We start from the raw sequence: 18,113 nt of genomic DNA, 5'->3' as shown, positions 1-18,113 counted from the left end.
TAGCAACAGTTACAAAAGTTTGTATCATATTTGACTTTTATTGGGTAGCAAACAAGAAGAGAACAGGAATGTGTTTGAACTGAGAGCAGAGGAATCTTTTACCACTAGGTAAAACAGCATGATAACTGTATCCCTGAGAGAGGTATTAAAAGTAAAAACCACCAAAGAGAGTGCCGGTCAGGTAAAGAAAGGATGTCCCTAATATTTTGATTAAACAGTATAAGAGCATTATTCTTATAAGTATGGAAGCATATTCTTTAAGGTTATTACTTGTTTAGTGTCTAGTATGATTGACAATCATGAAACTATTTTCACTGCTAGTAACAAATGAATTAGTGACATACAAGTGTATAACATACCATCCTACTTTTTTCTTTTTTCATTTTTTCTTTATATTGCACATTATAATGAACATATGAAAGACCACATCAAACAAATACATGCTGTGGTGATTCATTATAAGGTAAACAGTCTTGTAACCACCATCCAGGTCAAGAAATAGAAGTTGTAAACAATCCCAGAAGCCTCTCCATGTGTACCATCCTAATCACAGACTCACCTCTTTCTCTAGAAATAATCATCTGAACTTTCATAGTAATCAGTCCTTGTATTCCATTATGTTTTATGATCTAATTATGAATATAATGAGTTTTGTCCATTAAAAATTCTTGATATGTCCTTGAAGTCTTTTATAGCCTATAGGACCCCTTCCATTTCTTTCTTTTCCTTACAACATATCTGCTGAAGAATCCAAGTTGTTTGACCTAAAAAATTTCCCACGGTATGGATTTTGTTGGTTGCATACTCATGGTGTGGTGTAGCATGTTCTTCTGTCCTTCGTATTTTCTCAAAAACTGGCAGCTGGCTCCAGAGACTTGATCAGATAAGTTTGATCCTTTTGTAAGACTATAAGAAGTGATGCAATTATGACTCTTTTTTTATATTAGTTATCAATACTCATTACTTGGATTCATTAATTTATTAGGGATTGCAAAGTAGAAATAGCTTAATTATATCATCTTGTTTTCATGTACTAACTGGGATAATTTTATAAAATGACAGTTACTTCCCAGTCTACTATTTGGTTACCAAGTTGTACAGTTCATGTAGGAAAGACAGGATAAATAATACATTATATCTTTTTATTTTTCCACTTCTCAAATAATTAAATTAATAATTATTATTTTAATTAATAAAATAAATTAATTTAATTAAATGAATTGGCTTCCTGTCATCCTCAGAAGGTAATCAAGTAATTCCTTTTAAATATCATTGTGAATTCATGAATGTAAGCATATAAGGTAGGTTAGATCTATTGTAATCCTTATCCTTTGAGGTTCAAATGATCTCATCTTTGGACAATGGGAACCCTTTCAAGTTGGCTTTTGAGTATTTTGACATGGCTGTAGTTATCTTTGATAGCTTCGTGTGTATTGGGTACATTAAGATGTTCTAAGCTCATCTGTACATAGCCTGTTCATCTATGTCTCCAAGAAGCCCTGTTTTCTGGACACTAGGTATGTTCATTGTCAATGGTTTTGTCTTTATTTATAGGCCTAAATAGACAGAGCTATTGTATGTGCTTAAAGTTTTCAGCTCTAATACGTATTAAGTTTGGACTACCAAATTTAATGTCAAAATAAAAGTATTTAAAATCATGTTAGTACATGTGAGGCCTGTTAGAAGTTTTACTGATATTTTTAGAGGACACCTCAAGCATGGAAAAGTATCATCTCTTAGTTATCAGCCATAATGTATACAGTTATACAGTTTCTGATCTTAGCATTTTTTGGCTTAATACCATAGCAGAGTCTTCTTTCAGTTTATCTTTGGCTCTCTTTTAGTGAGTGGTGATCAAATTTGCTACAAGTTACTGTTTCTACAATCTCTTATCTATAGAGTTTCACTTTTTTTAGCATGGTATTTCAGTTTGATGTGCATTGTTTTATTTTGATCACTAGTTGCCAATGTTTATCTTCTATAGTAACTCCCTTGGAAGTTGTCATATACATTCTAGATATTGCCTTTATGTAAGTGTATACATTCTGTGGTTAAACATTTAAAATTACTTTTTAGAAATAAGGGAGTAGGCACTAGCACAGCATAGCTATCATCATTTTCCTGAGCTCATATAATCTATAGCAGAATTGGATAAAATGGTTAATTGCACTCTTAGAGAGTGTACCCCTAAATGATGATTGGTGATGAAACATAGAAAGTTTTAGAGTCTGTAACATTTGCTTGTTCAGAAAACTCTTTTGAGTCTAGACTTCATCTATCAGGAACTCTTTTCACTAATATGACTAGGGAATAAAATGCCCCTACTCGACTTGGCATGGCGGCTCACACCTGTAATCACAGCACTTTGGGAGGCCAAGGTAGGCAGATCACTTGAGGTAAGGAGTTTGAGACCAGCCTGGCAAAACCTGGTGAAACCCCATCTCTACTAAAATACAAAAAAATTAGCCTGGCATGGTGGTGTGCACCTGTAATCTCGGCTACTCGGAAGGCTGAGGCAGGAGAGTTGCTTAACCCGGGAGATGGAGGTGGCAGCGAGCTGAGATGGTGCCACTGTACTTCAGTGTACTGCCTTGGTGACAGAGCAAGACTCTGTCTTAAAAAATATAATAAAATGCCCCTTCTCTTAGGAGCTACGTAGGAGGAATGAGGACTCTAGTGGAGGTGTGGGATCCGGTGTTTTGTGTTCATGACAGAAAAAAACACACAACATTTGTTGTGCTATAATTTTGGAGGGTCCTCTTTTGACAAAAATTTCTGGGCCAATCTAGGTAACTCTGACAACTACTCCATCTTTTCAGAGAATGATGTTCTACTGATCTGAAATGGATCAACCTGGACTAGTGCTTTCAGATACATACCTGTTCACCAGCCCTGATTCCCACTTTTTGTCGTCTTCTTCTGGGAGCTCTAAGACAAATCAGAGAGCAGTAAAATTCGATATATTATTAGATCACAAATTTACTGAGTCATTAGGGTAGTTTTAGAAGAAATTGAGTTTTTTTTTTTTGAAAAAGAGTCAAACAAATTTAATAATAAAGGTAATATTTCACATAGCCAGACATTAAAGACGGGGCAGATTATTGGGCTGGCCTTTTCCAGTGCTTTCAGTTCCTTGTCTCTGCAATTCCTAATTTCTGTTCTCCTCTGTATATCAGCAATATTCTTGAATTGGATGCAGATAGCATCTGCAGTTCCAGGTCTGATGACCACGGAGTTTGGGAAAGAGACCATCTCTTCCAATGGCTCTCTTTAACAGTAAGGGAATGTTTTCCAGAAGCAAATCTCATTCATGTTTCCTTGGCCCACGTAGTGTCATATGCCCATTCCTGGATCCAAACCTCATTTCCAAGTGATTGCTATTTATAGAATGGCTTAGGCCTGGATTTACAACCAATCACTGGCAAGGAGGATGGGATTACCATGGTTGCCTTAAACTTAGCAGAACCTACTTCAGGGTTTGGAGTCAGTCCCTCAAACTGCATAGCTCTTACATACTGAGGAAGGAATGAAAGGGATATTGAGAAGAAAACCACAATATTATCTATTACACTGTGTCTAGGGCTCATTGTGAATGTATTTTTCTTTGTTTGGCTGCAGTGTGAGAGTAAATAATGAACCATGACAGTTGGAGTAAGAGAAAGGAAAGGAAAAAAAAAAAAAAAAAACCCACCAAGATGATATAAAACATCCAAAGATGTCTGATTTAGTTGTAAAAATCTTTGAAACCATTCCTCTGATTTTTATTATTTTTAGAATTTCACTGAGTGTGAATTACATGAGTACCTAGTGTCAACCGTTTATACCTCTGAATGAGCTCAGTGAAAACCAGCTTCTGTGAAATATGATTAAACTTGCCCTTAAAACATGTCATTTGCATTGAAAATTTTATTCCAGCTGTTCTTCCCTGGCTTCTTCTCACATACCCTGTGTTCCAGGTCAAAGAATGTCCTGGCTGTAGCACCACCACCATGTTTTTCTTGACCCATGGCTAATGTATTGTCTGTCCTTTTCTCCAGGCTTCCAGATTATTCCTGTTCCTAAAAACCCAACTCAATGATTACTTCTGTGAAGCCCTTCAATAACCTGCTCTGCCTGACGGTCTTTCCTCTAGTGACCGTTAAATATGTTCTGTTCAGTTCAGTTGTCACTTAAATCATCTGTCACCTTTTGGGAATTCTACTTTATGTCGTTGAGCTGTTCTTAACATCGTATGTGGTAGATGATGATCTTTTTGAAGGTAGAGACCCTTGAATCTCATGAAAATTATCCACCTTTCTTGGCATCATCTTGGACAGGGAAGTATAAAGAGTCTTTCCTTCTGGACATAAAAATAGCTCACACTTATTAAGCACTTGCTATATGCCCAGTGCAGTAACAAATACTTTACAAGCATTATCTCATTTCTTCCTCACATATACATACAAAAACTCCATGTGCCAGGTTAGACAAAAACCTGTCTCAGAATAGGAGAACCAAGAAATGGATTCTCGTGGTAACACTGGGTAGCAGTCTTTAAGCTCACAGGCTGTCTCCAGGCATCAGTTTCTCACTCTATCCAGTCTCGTAGCTTTGCGTTCTTACGTGGCTTGATCAGGAGGAAGAATCGCTACACAAATGGGCAGTTCCAGGTTGGAATGGTCCTCAATAACCCCAATGAGAAACAGAGGAAGAGAAAGTTGCAACCATGTTTGGGGTGTTGGGGAGCCTCATATGGCTTGCCAGAGCATGTTACTGATAGCCAAGGTCTGAGCAGTCACCCCTACAGTGCAGCTGGAGGAAACACAGGCCAACTCCACCTGAACCATGAAGTCTGAAAATCAAGCAGCATTGTTTCTCAATGAGATGCTGAGTAGACAATTATTCTGGTTAGCATTAATTCAAATTGACAGATCAGACCTGGATTTAGAGATTAAGGAACATGCCCAAGATCACTCAGCTAGGGAGATTTTACTCATCCTAATTTCAGAGTTTTGCTAGTAACAATTTTGCTACATTGTAATATTGTATTCAAACTGTGTTTGAGTATCATTGCTCAAAGTACAAATAACTTCAACTGTGTGGACCTTGTTGTGTGTATTTTCAGTAGCAGCCCTCTTGAGAATACTCAGTGCCTCTAGTTCCTCATATAATCTCATCTTTTCTACCAAATCAGGAATTGAAACATTAGCTCATATTTTTACATGTTAGTTGAGTGACTGGATTTACTTTCCTGAGGTTATTTTTCAGTCACCATGTTTCCTATCGCTTCTCGGCCTTTTGGCTAAGATCAAGTGCAGTCACCATGTTTCCTTACCCAGGTCTTTGCTTTTGAATACATTCACAGCTCTTGTGGCTTCAACAACGACATTTCAGATGTTAGTTTGCTGATGCCGAGATACTGGTAGAGGAAGACTGGGTTGGTCAGTCTGTGAAATCTCCCTCCATTGCCTGAGGAAGTGACTGGATATAACAAGTTGGAGATTCATGGGTATGTGACATGGGCTAGTCCAAGATCTCTCAGTAGAGAGACATTTGGTCACCCTGGGGATAATAAACCAGGACTGACCGAGCTATAGATGCTGAAGACCTGCTTCTCTAGAACTCCTGAGTTGAAAATGTACAAGTCCTGTTATCTCTGGCTTCTTTCAAAAATCCCGGGCCTGCCCCGCTCTTGCTTGGGCCTGCCAGCAGGCCCTGTTCTTCAAGTTCTTCTTGCCCTTTCAGTACCCAGGAGAGACCACCCACTGTCTCACTGCAGCTCCAAGTCTTCCTGTTTCTCTCCTTGTGATCCAAGAATTTCAATGTCCAAGATAAGTTTTCTGTAAGTCTCGATGTTACTGAATCTTTGGCGCTATGTAACTTTTCATATATTGACGGACAGCCTATGTTTTGTTGTTAAGCTGCTTTCCTGTCATTCTGGAATGCATCCTCATTTTACTTCTTTCTCTGCTAATGACTTTTCCAACTTTGATGTAGTTAGATCACAGCTTCTTTATTACCAAGTTTTAATGACTTTGTTTTCTCCACCCCATCTAACAGAGTACGTTACAGAGATTGCTCAACAGTACTACGTGTGGATTTCACTTGACTTCATCCTCAGAGATGGGTTGAGACTGTCTGTGACAGTAATATTAGGATGTGGATTTTCATCCTACTTATAGAGGGGGCTTGAATGTTGACTGTTACTGTGTACTTTCAGTTTGGGCTAAGAGCTTTAGGATGAAGCAAAGTTTACCAGCCTCACTCACAAATTGGTATGTTGATCTTGCTGTCTTTATCCACTCATTCTTTATCAGCTGAGGGGCCTAATTTGGGATTTAGGGGAATAAGAATATGACGTATTCTCAGGATTTTTGCTTCTAATCAGGAATAATGGCTTTATATGTATAAAAAAAGCATTAAAATATTATGTGCTTTTATTCAAACTAGATGTCAGTTATCTCAGAGTTTACATTGGCTCCATGCGGTACCATGGCTGGAAAGAGGAACAAGTCTTCTTATATAAAAATGTGGTCTATTAACAACAAAAAATGGATTAATAGACTCTCTTCCTGTTTACAGTTTATGGTCTGTCCTGAAGGGATTTGGTGTGTTCACCTATGCTTTTTAACTGGCAAAGTAAGTATAACTACCTTTAGTTCATGAACATCAGCAGAGGGATATATCCATTTTACTTTTTAATATTAAAAACCACAAAGGCTTTTCTAAATTAGCAGGGGGGATTTACACAGCAAACTAGTAAAAAATGTTATGAACTTTCGTCCTCTGTTCTGGTTTGAGTTGCTACTTTGGGGCTTTTACATGTCTTTCCCTTTCCCATCTCATCTCTAGGAGGCAAACAAAGAAATATAATTTGCATTGGCTATAGAAATGCCTCTGAGATCACTGCTCTAAGTGTGCTGGGGATTTGGAGTAGAAATTCTGAAAAGGAGAAAAAGACAAGGGTAAAAGCTCTGTTGACATGGGAGTTTCATAGGCATGTGGTGAGAGGACAGCATTGGACGTGGGAATACAAATTCTGCAAGCTTCCTCTTTTTTCCTAAAAACAACAGTCTAAGAGTGTGGTAGTTCTGTCTGGTTAAAGAGTTGGACTCAGTGGCAGCTGTCGAGCTTAGTTTTTCTTTCTAATTCAGATACTTCCCTATTGGAGTGTTTGGCACCTTCACTTCCTTTCTCTTTTCCTGTCTGTCATCACGTGGCACCTCTGGGTGAGAGGCAGGCAGATGGCTGTCTCTGGACATGATGCTTAACGATGTTTTATCCTTTGACCGGTACATGGGGCTGGAATGGAAGGACATTTGAACTTGCACTTTGATGCAGAGTATTAGCACATTCAACCTCTGCTGGCAGCAGACCAAGGACCCCAAGTTAGCCTGTGAACCAACTTTTTCCCTGGAGTATAAACAATGCATGAACTTGGCTAGGAGGTCAGCTCTTCAAAGCTGACTTTTTTTCCCCCAGTGGGATCCACTATTTCTTCATATTTAGGCAGCATCTAAGTAGAGGCAATTTAGACATTTAACCAAAGCAAAATTTAGTCTAAAAACATAGGAAGATCTCATTATAGATTCACAGATCTGTGTATTTGTGTGCTCAAGGATAATAATAATACTGGGATATGTTTCAGAGAAAAGAGATGAGTAAAAATAAGAAAAAAAAATTAATGGATTTGAGCCCAAGTAAATGAAACTCTATTATTTAATTATAGTATCTGACTGTGAATATAAATGGGAGACGAACAAGAATTTTTTCCTTCAGTTTGGATCATAGAAGATTTCATGACTAAAAGGGGAAGTCTATCACTCAGAGCTACAAGCTAGAGGTTTGATCCTTCATAAAATGAATCAGGGAATATAGAAAATATTTTGGGAATTGAGGACAGTCTCTTTTGCACACACTCAAGTGTTTTTACATCTAAAGTGAGCAAAACTGCATAATGTGGAATATATGCCTGTGTCCTTCAAATTTGCCACTCTGTGGCAGCCTGGATAGATGGGAAAAAAAATCACTGATACGCAGTGAAAAAGGACATGGTCACTCTTAGAATTTCACGTTTGGAACCTCTTGTGGGCTGGTGTCTGCAATAATATCGATGACTGGGCCATTTATTTGGTATCTATTGCTACTTTTGGCAAGTGGGTAAGTTTAAACCCCAGTGTCCTGGTTAAATTCCAATGTAGATGAGTGATAATATTCCATCTGCCATGTTCTTATTTTGCCTTCCTTAAGGAAATGAAGCATAACTGCATTTCAAAGCAGACTGTTGACACACTTAAGATAAAAAGTTAATATTTTTATTTCTCATTGTGTAGTTCATTGTCCTCAGATCTTGTTGCTCACCCAGCCCTGTCACTGATTCACCTGTGCCCTTATATAACAATGTGGGCAGCTTGAAAGAAAAAATAGAAAAATATGTATCATGCAAACATTAATACAAAGAAAGTGGGAGTTGCTGTGTTAGTATCGATATAATATTCTTTTGAGCAAAGAAAATCACTAGTGACAGAGCGGGATATTATATAATTATTAAGACATTGCTCCACCAAAAAGACATGACAATTCTAAATGTGTATGTACTAAATAATTGAGCTGCAAAATATGTGAAGCGAAAACTGATAAAATTGAAAAGAGATATTGACAAATTCACAATATTATTTGAGGATTCAAGTACCCAGATTTAATCACTTTGTAAAAAAAAAAAAACTAGACAATCAGCAAGGATATAGATGAACTCAACATTAGTAACCAACAAAATCTAATTGAAAGCCAACAGCAGCAGCACACACATTCTTTTCATGTGCCCATGGAACATATACCAAGATAGATCATATCCTGGGCCAGAAAACAAATTTCAATACATTTAAAAGAACTAAAATCATATGGGATATATTTTTTGACCACTATGGAATCAAGTTAGAAATCAATAACAAAGAGAACAGGAACATTTCTGAACCCTTGGAAACTGAGTAATATACAATGTAAATAATCCATGGATAACAAAGGAGGTCTCAAGGGCCATAAAAAGTATACTGAACTGAATGACAATAAAAACACACCAGGTAAAAATTTGTGGATGATGGCTAAAGCAATTCTGAGAGGGAAGTTTATGGCACACCACACACGTACATTAGAAAAGAGGAAAAGTCTCAAATCAGTAATCTAAGTTCACAGTTCAGGAACCTAAAGAAGAGCTGTAAATATCCAAAGCAAGCAGAAGAAAGGAAATAATATTAAGAACAAAAGTCAATAAAATTGAAAACAGGAAAACAATCCATGAAAAAATTCAGGTTACTTTAGAAGATCAGTAAAATTGACAAACCGCTAGTAAGACTAACAGAATAAAAAGAGAAAAAACACAAGTTATTGATATCGGTAATGAAAAGGAATATATCACTGCAGACTCTGCAGACAGCAAAAGGATAATATGGGACTACTACAAACAACTCTACACACATAAATTCACAACTTAAATGGAATGGACCCAGTCCTCAAAAAACATGAACTGCTGCAACTCACCCATAATTAGATAATTTTAATAGCCTTATAACAGTTAAGGGAATTTAATCTGTAACTTAACAAACTTTCAAAAAAAGTATTCTTCAGATGGTTTTACTAGATAATTCTACCAAATATTTAAAGAGGGATTGAAACCAGAATTGCTTTAGCTGTGATCCACAAATTTTTACATGTTGTATTTTTATTGTCATTCAGTTCAATATATTTTTTATGGTCCTTGAGAGTTTCTTTGTTACCCATGGATTATTTACAATGTGTATTATAAACAGTCTCCCCGAGAAAACCATTCATTTTATGAAAGTAGTATTACCCAGATACTAAAACAAAGTACAAAAAAAGAGATGAGACCAGTATCCCCCATAAATACAGGTACAAAAAATATTAACAAAATATTAGCAAACAGAATTCAGCAATATGTAAAAAGAACCGTATTATATATCATGACCAAAGGGGAGTTTATTTCAAGGGATTCAAGGCTGGTTCAGTATATGAAAAAACATCAGTGCAATTCAGTGTGTTAACAACCTAAAGAAGAAATATCACACAGTGCTATCAATTCATGCAAAAAAGTGCACTGACAAAATTCCACAGTCATTTATGAGAAAAACTCTCAGAAAAATTGAGATAGAAAACTTTCTCAACTTGACATGGAGCATCTATAAAACATCTACAGCTAGCATTATACTTAATGATGAAAGATGTGAGTGTTTCCTCTTAGATCAGGAACAAGGTCAAGGGATGTCTATCATGACCCTTCTTCAACATAGGGCTGGAATTTCTTGCCAGTGCAAAAAGGCAAAAAATTGTAATTAAAAGCATATGGATTTTAAAGGACAAAATAAAACTGTCCCTATTTTTCATTTGATGTCATTGTTTATGTGGAAAATCTCATGGAACATTTAAAAAAAAAAGAAAAACGAACTCCCAAAACTGATTTGAATTTAGCAAGGTAGCAAGATATATGATAAACATACAAAAGTCAGTTATTTTTGTATATATTAATACTAGCAATGAATGGCTGAACATCAAAATTTAAAATGCAGTACTATTTCTAGTCACTCAGAAAATGAAATACTTAGGAATAAATCTAACAAAACACATTAAAGGATGTGTATGCTGCAAGCCACACAATGCTGAAGGAAGATCTAAATAAATAACTATATCATGTTCATGGACCGAACACTCAACATGGCAAAGATGGCAGTTCTCCTCAAACTGACACACAGGCTTAACACAATTACTATCAAAATCTCAACAAGGTTTTTTTATAAATACAGAGAAGAAAAATTTATATTGAAATTTCAGCTGAAAAGCAAAGCAATTAGAATAGCTAAAAGAACTTTGAAATAGAAGAATAAAGGGAGTAATCTACCCAATTCCTAAATTTATTATATAACTGTAATAATCAACACTCTGTGAAATTTGCAGAGGGATAAACACTTATATCAATGGAGGAAGCCATTGATATAAACAGAGAAGCCAGAAATTGACTCACAACATATCAAACCAATTTTTGACAAAAGTGCAAAAGCAATTCAACAGAAAAAATCACCTTTTCAACAGTTCATTCTTGGAACGATTTGGACATTCATAGGCAAAACAAACAAACAAAACCCCTTGACCTAAGTCTTATAACTTATACAAAAAGTAACTCAAAATAGACCACAGACTTAAATGTAAAACTCAAAACTATACTACTTCTAGGGGCAAAAAGAAAATCTTCAGGGTCTAGGGCTAGACAAAGCATTTTTAGATTTTATACCAAAAGCTGGAAGAAAAGTTGATAAACTGGACTTCATTAAAATGAACATTTTTGCTATTTCAGGCCAGGTACTGTGGCACAAACCTGCAATCCCAGAACTTTGGGAGGCTGAGGCAGGCAGATCAATGGAACTCAGGAGTTGGAGACCAGCCTGGTCAACATGGCAAAACTCCTTCTCTACAAAAAATACAAAAAATTAGCCAGACATGGTGGCGTGTGCCTGTAGTCCCAGCTATGTGGGAAGCTGAGGTGGGAAGATCACCAGAGTCTAGGACGTTGAGGCTGCAGTGAGTCTTGATTGCGCCACTGCATTCCAACCTGGGCAACAGAGTGAGACCCTGTTTAAAAAAACAAAATGTTGCTATGTGAAAGATCCTATTGAGAGGATGAAAAGACAAGCTACAGATTGGAATAAAAGTGTTTGCAAACCATATATCTGACAAAGTACTAGTATCGAGAATATAAACTCTCAAAACTCTATCATAAAACAGAAACATCCAATTAGAAAATAGACAAAATACCTGAAGAAACATTTCTTGGGAGAAGATATACAGATAGCAGCTAAGCACATGAAAAGATGTTCAACATCATTAATCAATGACAAATGCAGAAAGGCCAAAATAAAAAATAGTGACAGTATCAAATGCTGACAAGGATGTACAGAAACTGACTCATTCAGACATTATTGGTGGGGATGTAAAATTCTGCAAGACAGTTTGGTAGATTTTGGGGAGAAAAAAACAACATTCATCTGCCGCATATAACCTAGCAATGCACACCTGGACATTTATCTCAGAGAAAAGAAAACACGTTCACACAGAAACCTGTATATAAACGTTTATGGCTTTATTCATAATAATATCAAACTTCACAAACAATTTCTTATTTCTTCTCAAGAAAAGGGATACATGTGCAGAATGTGCTGGTTTGTTACATAGGTATACGTGTGCCATGGTGGTTTGCTCCACTTATTGACCTGTCCTCTAAATTCCCTCCCCTCACACCCCACCTCACAACAGTTTCTGGTGGTGTGTGTTGTTCCCCTCTCTGTGTCCATGTGTTCTCATTGTTCAACTCCCACTTATGAGTGAGAACATGTGGTGTATGGTTTTCTGTTCCTGTGTTAGTTTGCTGACAATGATGGCTTTCAGCTTCATCCATGCCCCTGCAGAGGACATTATCTCATTTCTTTTTATGGCTGCTTGGTATTCCATGTTGTATATGTACCATATTTTCTTTATCCAGTCTAACATTGATGGGCATTTGGGTTGGTTCCATGTCTTGGCTATTGTAAGTAGTGCTGCAATAAACATTCGTGTGCATGTGTCTTTATAGTAGAATGATTTATAATCCTTTGGGTATACACCCAGTAATGGGATTGCTGGGTCAAATGGTATTTCTGGTTCTAGATTCTCGAGGAATCACCATACTGTCTTCCACAATGGTTGAATTAATTTACATTCTCACCAACAGTGTAAAAGCATTCTTATTTCTCCCCAGCCTTACCAGCATCTGTTGTTTCCTAACTTTTTAATAATTGCCATTCCGACTGGCGTGAATTAATCTCAAACTTGAAACAACTCAGTGTCCTTCAATAAATGATTAAACAATCCATACCGTAGAACACTATTCAGCAACAAAAATAAACTATTGATACACACATGAACCTGGACAAATCTTTAGAAAGTTCTGTTGAGTGTATGATTTCATTTATGTAATATTTTTGAAGTGAAGAAATTATAGAAACTGTACATAGATCAGTGGTTTCCAGGGGTTAAGGAGGGGTGGGGTGGAGCGGAAACAAGTGTGGCTATAAAAGGCATCCTGAGGGATTTTTGTGGTGATGGAAATGTTCTGTATCTTGACTCTGTCAATGTCAGTATCGTGGTTGTGATAATGTAATATAGTTTTGCAAGCTGTTACCGATGAGGGAACTGGGTAAAGGCTACATGGGCTCTCTCTCTTTCTTTCTCTCTCTCTCTCTGTGTGTGTGTGTGTGTGTGTGTGTGTTTTGTAACTGCATGTGGATCTACAATTATTTCAAATTAAAATGTTTAATTAAAAATACACAAAATTTCCTCTAAAGGCCTCTAGATTAAAATCTGAAAGCATTTTTTGGTCCTTTCCGTGGGAAAGTATTTCATGTCCCCCATTTCTGCCCTCAGATAATCATATGGCAGCCGCGGAGGCTTTTTTGCTGTTCCTGGACACGCTTAGCAAGCTCTCACCACAGGGCCTTTGTACTTTCTATTTCCTCGTCTGGAACATTCCTTTCTCTGGCCTGCTCATTCACTTCATCGAGATCTCTGCTCAAATGTCACCTGATCAGAAAGGTTTTTCCTTGAACAATCTGTCTACAGTACCATTCCTGTCACGATTGATTCCCTGACCTGGGTTTATTTTTCTTCTCTCATCAGAAACAGATTGAATGCTTTAAAAAATTCCAAGTCTTGGATAGAAACCTCAAAATTCCCTACTATATTTCCTCTTTTCTGTACGTTGTTCCTGGATTTGGAGTGTTTTATTTCAAAAGTAAATGAAACAGGCAAATTCACTCTATTTCCATTCCTTCTGCTGATCACTCCGTATCTGTATGGCTGGAATTTTAAGATTTTAAGGCTTCTGTAGTAGCCTATATACTGTATTCTGTCACACTCAGCTTATTGCAATCCAGTGATATTTCTTAAAACAGCTAAGACTTCAGACAGTCAACCCCATCTTTGTACACCGTGTATCTGCCTCTAAATGACTGAACTCTAATTCTCTTCTAGGCTTTTTAACCAGTCCAAGGTGTAGAGACATACTTCAGGAGGATCCTCAGAAGTTTTGGACAAGCCTCCCCCAATGTGGCAGGTGGGTCTCTTGTCTGTGGGTACAAGAAATTTTTCTTTATTCTTCCATAGCTAACCTGAAAGTAAATGCCGTTTGGACCCTCTGCTTAACTATGATAGCAGCCTGAGGTTGCACTGAAGTTCTGGATAAAGCTATGAGATGCCAAGTTCTGGAGGGGTGGACCGCAATTCTTGGCTGTCATCTCTCCATTAGTCATGTCTGTCTTACCGTCTCTTGTCAGTACTTGCGGACCGCTGCTGAGGCACACCTCGATCTATCTTCGAGGATCCTCTGTTCTCTTTTTCTTAGTTTCTTCTAGATACCTCTTGGGCACATAGGGGCATGCTATCACTGCTGCAGGCCCAGAGGAAAGTCTTTGGGATTAAAAAGCTCCCCCACCCCCCCCACCCCCCCTTTTTTTTTCTTTTTGTATTGCCGCTCTTATTCAGTGGCTCCTGTGTTATGCTATGGCATGAAATCCTTTGCAAGGCCACTCAAGTCCTGGATGTACTACCAAGTTGTTTCTGAAGTTCAGACTATACCCAAGAAATAAACTTTTTTGCCCGTCACCCGTGTCTCCCCACAACATATTTGGGGTTTCTTTAATCGTATTTTGAACAAGCACAACTTAGGAAATCAGTCAAAACACAATTTCTTTTTCATTTCCTTGTTTCTTTGAAATGCATTGGAGAAGGGTGGCAGGTATTCTCTTGCTTCGGGTGAAATTTAGGTCTCAGGCAGACTCCATACTTTATAAGCTCACTCTTAGATTTAAAATAAAGTTCCTCTGGACATTTTAAGTTACAGAAATAATCTCCATTCAGAAATGATTATGTCCAATATCACACCATAATCATAGCTTCAAAGTTAATTTAATATCAGATGATCTGCCCTCCCCGACCTGGGGCCCGTTTTTGAGTTGGACTACTGCAGTGGGAAAAGGTCTGTCATTTTTTTCTCTCTTCACCTGTCACTTCCTATCCCACTTCCTAGTTGCTGTTGCTGAACTCTCAGGGGTTGGAGCATGGGAAAGAAGAGGGGAAAAGTAGCTCAGGGATTTTTCTCACTTGAACGGATGTTATGTTAAGCTAGCTTTGTGTTTTCTGGGCCAGGAAGCTGCTTAACACTGACTCTCAGTTGGTCACTTTTGGGAGACTTTCATGGCCCCTCCGATGGACCCACTCAGCTTCAATTCTTCTGACTTGGGCAGGGCTTCTCCTTCAGCACTCTACTCCCCACTCAGCACCTGGTTTCAGAGAGTCTGTTCCCTCTGACCTCTGATTTGGTGTCTCGTGAATACCGCCGGTGGTCCTCTTGGGCTTCAGGCTGGCTCTCTCACACCTGGCCCACACCTGCTCCAGGAAAACATGCCTCTTATGAACCTTCAGGGGCGGGAGAGGCTGCGGGCACTTCTCAGATTGCAGAGCTGCTCCTAGCCCAGGTCTGTTGTCCTCTGGATTTTCAGGGTGGGAGCCAGGCTGCGGTCCATGGGGTCTCCCAAACTCCAGGGGATACATCCAGACCCACTAAAGATTTCCTCTGAAGCCTCTCGAAAGACCTGTGGAAAAGGTAGCCCTTTCTATCCCTCTCTCTTGGGGGGAAGGTGGGACTTAGCATCAGCAGCAGCTCTATCCAATAGCCCCTTGAAGCCTCTTCCCCTCATCTCCCTTCTGTTGATTCTTTATAACTTCCTGTTAGGTTTTAGAGCCATCTAAAACCTAGTTTTAGATGGCTAGTTCTAGTTCTCAGTTTCTTTTAAAATCTGGATTTTGACCTGGTCATTTACATTGAAATGTCATACTTGTTTCAGGAAGGTACCTCAGTTGGATCTCCCAGTCTGTCATTCTGCTCCCACTAGGGAGAGTCGAGGCAGTGGGGCCTGGGATCAGGGTGGTGTGGGAATAGGGTGAAACCAGCCACTTCCATCTTGCTGCTGGATCCACTGATGTACACACATGCCTTAGCTACCTTTTTTTGTACTCAGAGGGGTCTACATCCGCTCTTAGCTTAGTTTGTATGTAGGAAGGTCTCTTCTGATCCTGTTTTCTATGGGCAGGAATCATTCCAATTTCCTAGGGGGCATTAGGCTTTTGAACTTCACAATTTATTAACTGACACCCCTGTGTTCCCTGCCTTGCCAACAGTTTTCTAACACCTGAGTGAAGAGTATAGCTACTTGGCTGACTGACTGGGGAAAGAAGCAAGATTCAAGGAAATAAGATAAAATACTTCAAATAGTATACCCCTCCGTGATAAAATATATTAACTGCCTTCTTTCCGGTACTTACCATGTGATTTTTTTATCCTTGTAATGGCACCGCCTAATTTACATTAAGGATTTGACATTTGAGGAAACCAGATGTGTTAGTTTGCTAGGGCTCCCATGGCAAAGTACCACAAACAGGGTGACAAACAACAGAAACTGATCGTCCCACAGTTCCAGAGGATAGAAATCAGAAATCAAGGCTGATAGAAGGGTAGGTTCCTTCTGAGGGCTGCAGGGGAAGAATCTGTTCTGGGCCCTTCTTTTTGGCTTGTAGATGACTGTCTTCTTTCTGTAGCTCTTTATATTATTTTTCTCCTATGCACATTTGTCTCTATGTCCAAATTTCCCCTTTTTATAAGGACACCAGTTATATTGGATTGGGGCCCACAAGAATGACCTCATCTTAACTAATTACATCCACAAAGACCGTATTTCCAAATAAGGTCACATTCTGAGATCCTGGGGTTAGGGCTTCCACATACGAATTTGGGGGGAAGGGGCAATGCGCCCCATAACACCAGGGTTCAAAGGAGCCAATTACTTCAAAGTCACACAGACCTTGAAGTGCCCATGCAGCAGTTCCTCTCCATGACTGTGTGACTCTGTAGCTCGCATTCTTTCTGCTATCCTATACTTCATCTCAGCTCTTACACGCAGGATTATGCAACAAGAAGAATGCTGGCTTTCTTTTAAACAATCAAACCAGGCTAGCAGAAGCATGGACCCATCTAGGAAAAAGCTCTTAGACATCAGGTGGTGCCATCACATGAACTCAGAACAGCAAGCCTTGCACAGAGGGGAAAAAGACAACTGTCTGTACAGAGGTCCAATCCAACGCCATCATACCATTGGCTAGAAAATGAATTTCTGCCTGAATTCAAGGTGTAAATTATGCCAAGGTTCAAATGTTTCTGAAGCTACTAAAATAGTGTCAACTTGAGTTTGGTGGCGTTATTCATATGACTTGTGGTTTGCATTTTTTGGTGCTTTTGACCTATATTCCTATCTAAATATGCTGTGTGTGTGTGTGTGTGTGTGTGTGTGTGTGTGTGTGTGGTCGGCTTCACGTAGGGTATATTTAAACAATGTGTAATAAAACAACATATTTAAATCATGCAAAGGAAAAGGGTAAACTGTTAGCTATAAAGTTCCTGCAGGCATTTACTGGATAATGATAATGATAGCTTAGCTAAAAACGGATAAAATATGTTCAACTTCAATGGGCATTATATTTAGGAGAATTATCGGATTGTTTTGATATTTTCCTTTTAAAAACAATTCTTTAGTGCCTCCTAGGTGGGAGATAGGAATTATTATAGTGATTTGGAAACATGGCTTTATGCATATGAACATAATTTGGGTCTTGTAGTATTTGTCACTATTTCATTCCAGATGGCAAAATTGTTTTATTATTCCTTTCAGTTAAGACCTGAAGTATATACCTACAGAAACAAGTCCATGACAAGATTTTTCTTACCAAAATTCTAATAGGTGCTTACTTACTGAGAAATATGTGTATTGAGAAATGTTTAAGAAAAATACACTTTAATGAAGCAGCACTAATGATATTTATTTAGCTAATTGTGTACAGGGATATAACCGTGATTTTAAGTAAAGTAGACTGTTGGCCATGTAAATAAGCTTGGCACAGGTGTGCAGGGTTTTAAGAGGATTGGGTAGGCGAGCTAATGAAAATTAGAGTCAAGCTCAAAGAAATATTTTATTGTAAATTGAATT

At 38.2% G+C, this 18,113-nt stretch overlaps 1 long non-coding RNA gene across 1 annotated transcript in view; it reads left to right on the top strand.

The window, feature by feature from the left end:
* LOC115900028 overlaps nucleotides 1–18,113 on the top strand; it is a 303,884-nt gene that overhangs the window by 141,253 nt on the left and 144,518 nt on the right. Inside the window, exon 2 of the long non-coding RNA XR_004059713.1 lies at nucleotides 14,050–14,131. This is a non-coding gene — a long non-coding RNA (uncharacterized LOC115900028). The remainder of the gene's footprint in view (nucleotides 1–14,049; nucleotides 14,132–18,113) is intronic.

Source organism: Rhinopithecus roxellana, chromosome 10 (genome assembly GCF_007565055.1).
Source record: "Rhinopithecus roxellana isolate Shanxi Qingling chromosome 10, ASM756505v1, whole genome shotgun sequence".
Lineage (NCBI taxonomy): Eukaryota > Metazoa > Chordata > Mammalia > Primates > Cercopithecidae > Rhinopithecus > Rhinopithecus roxellana.
This window is presented reverse-complemented; position numbering and strand designations above follow the sequence as displayed.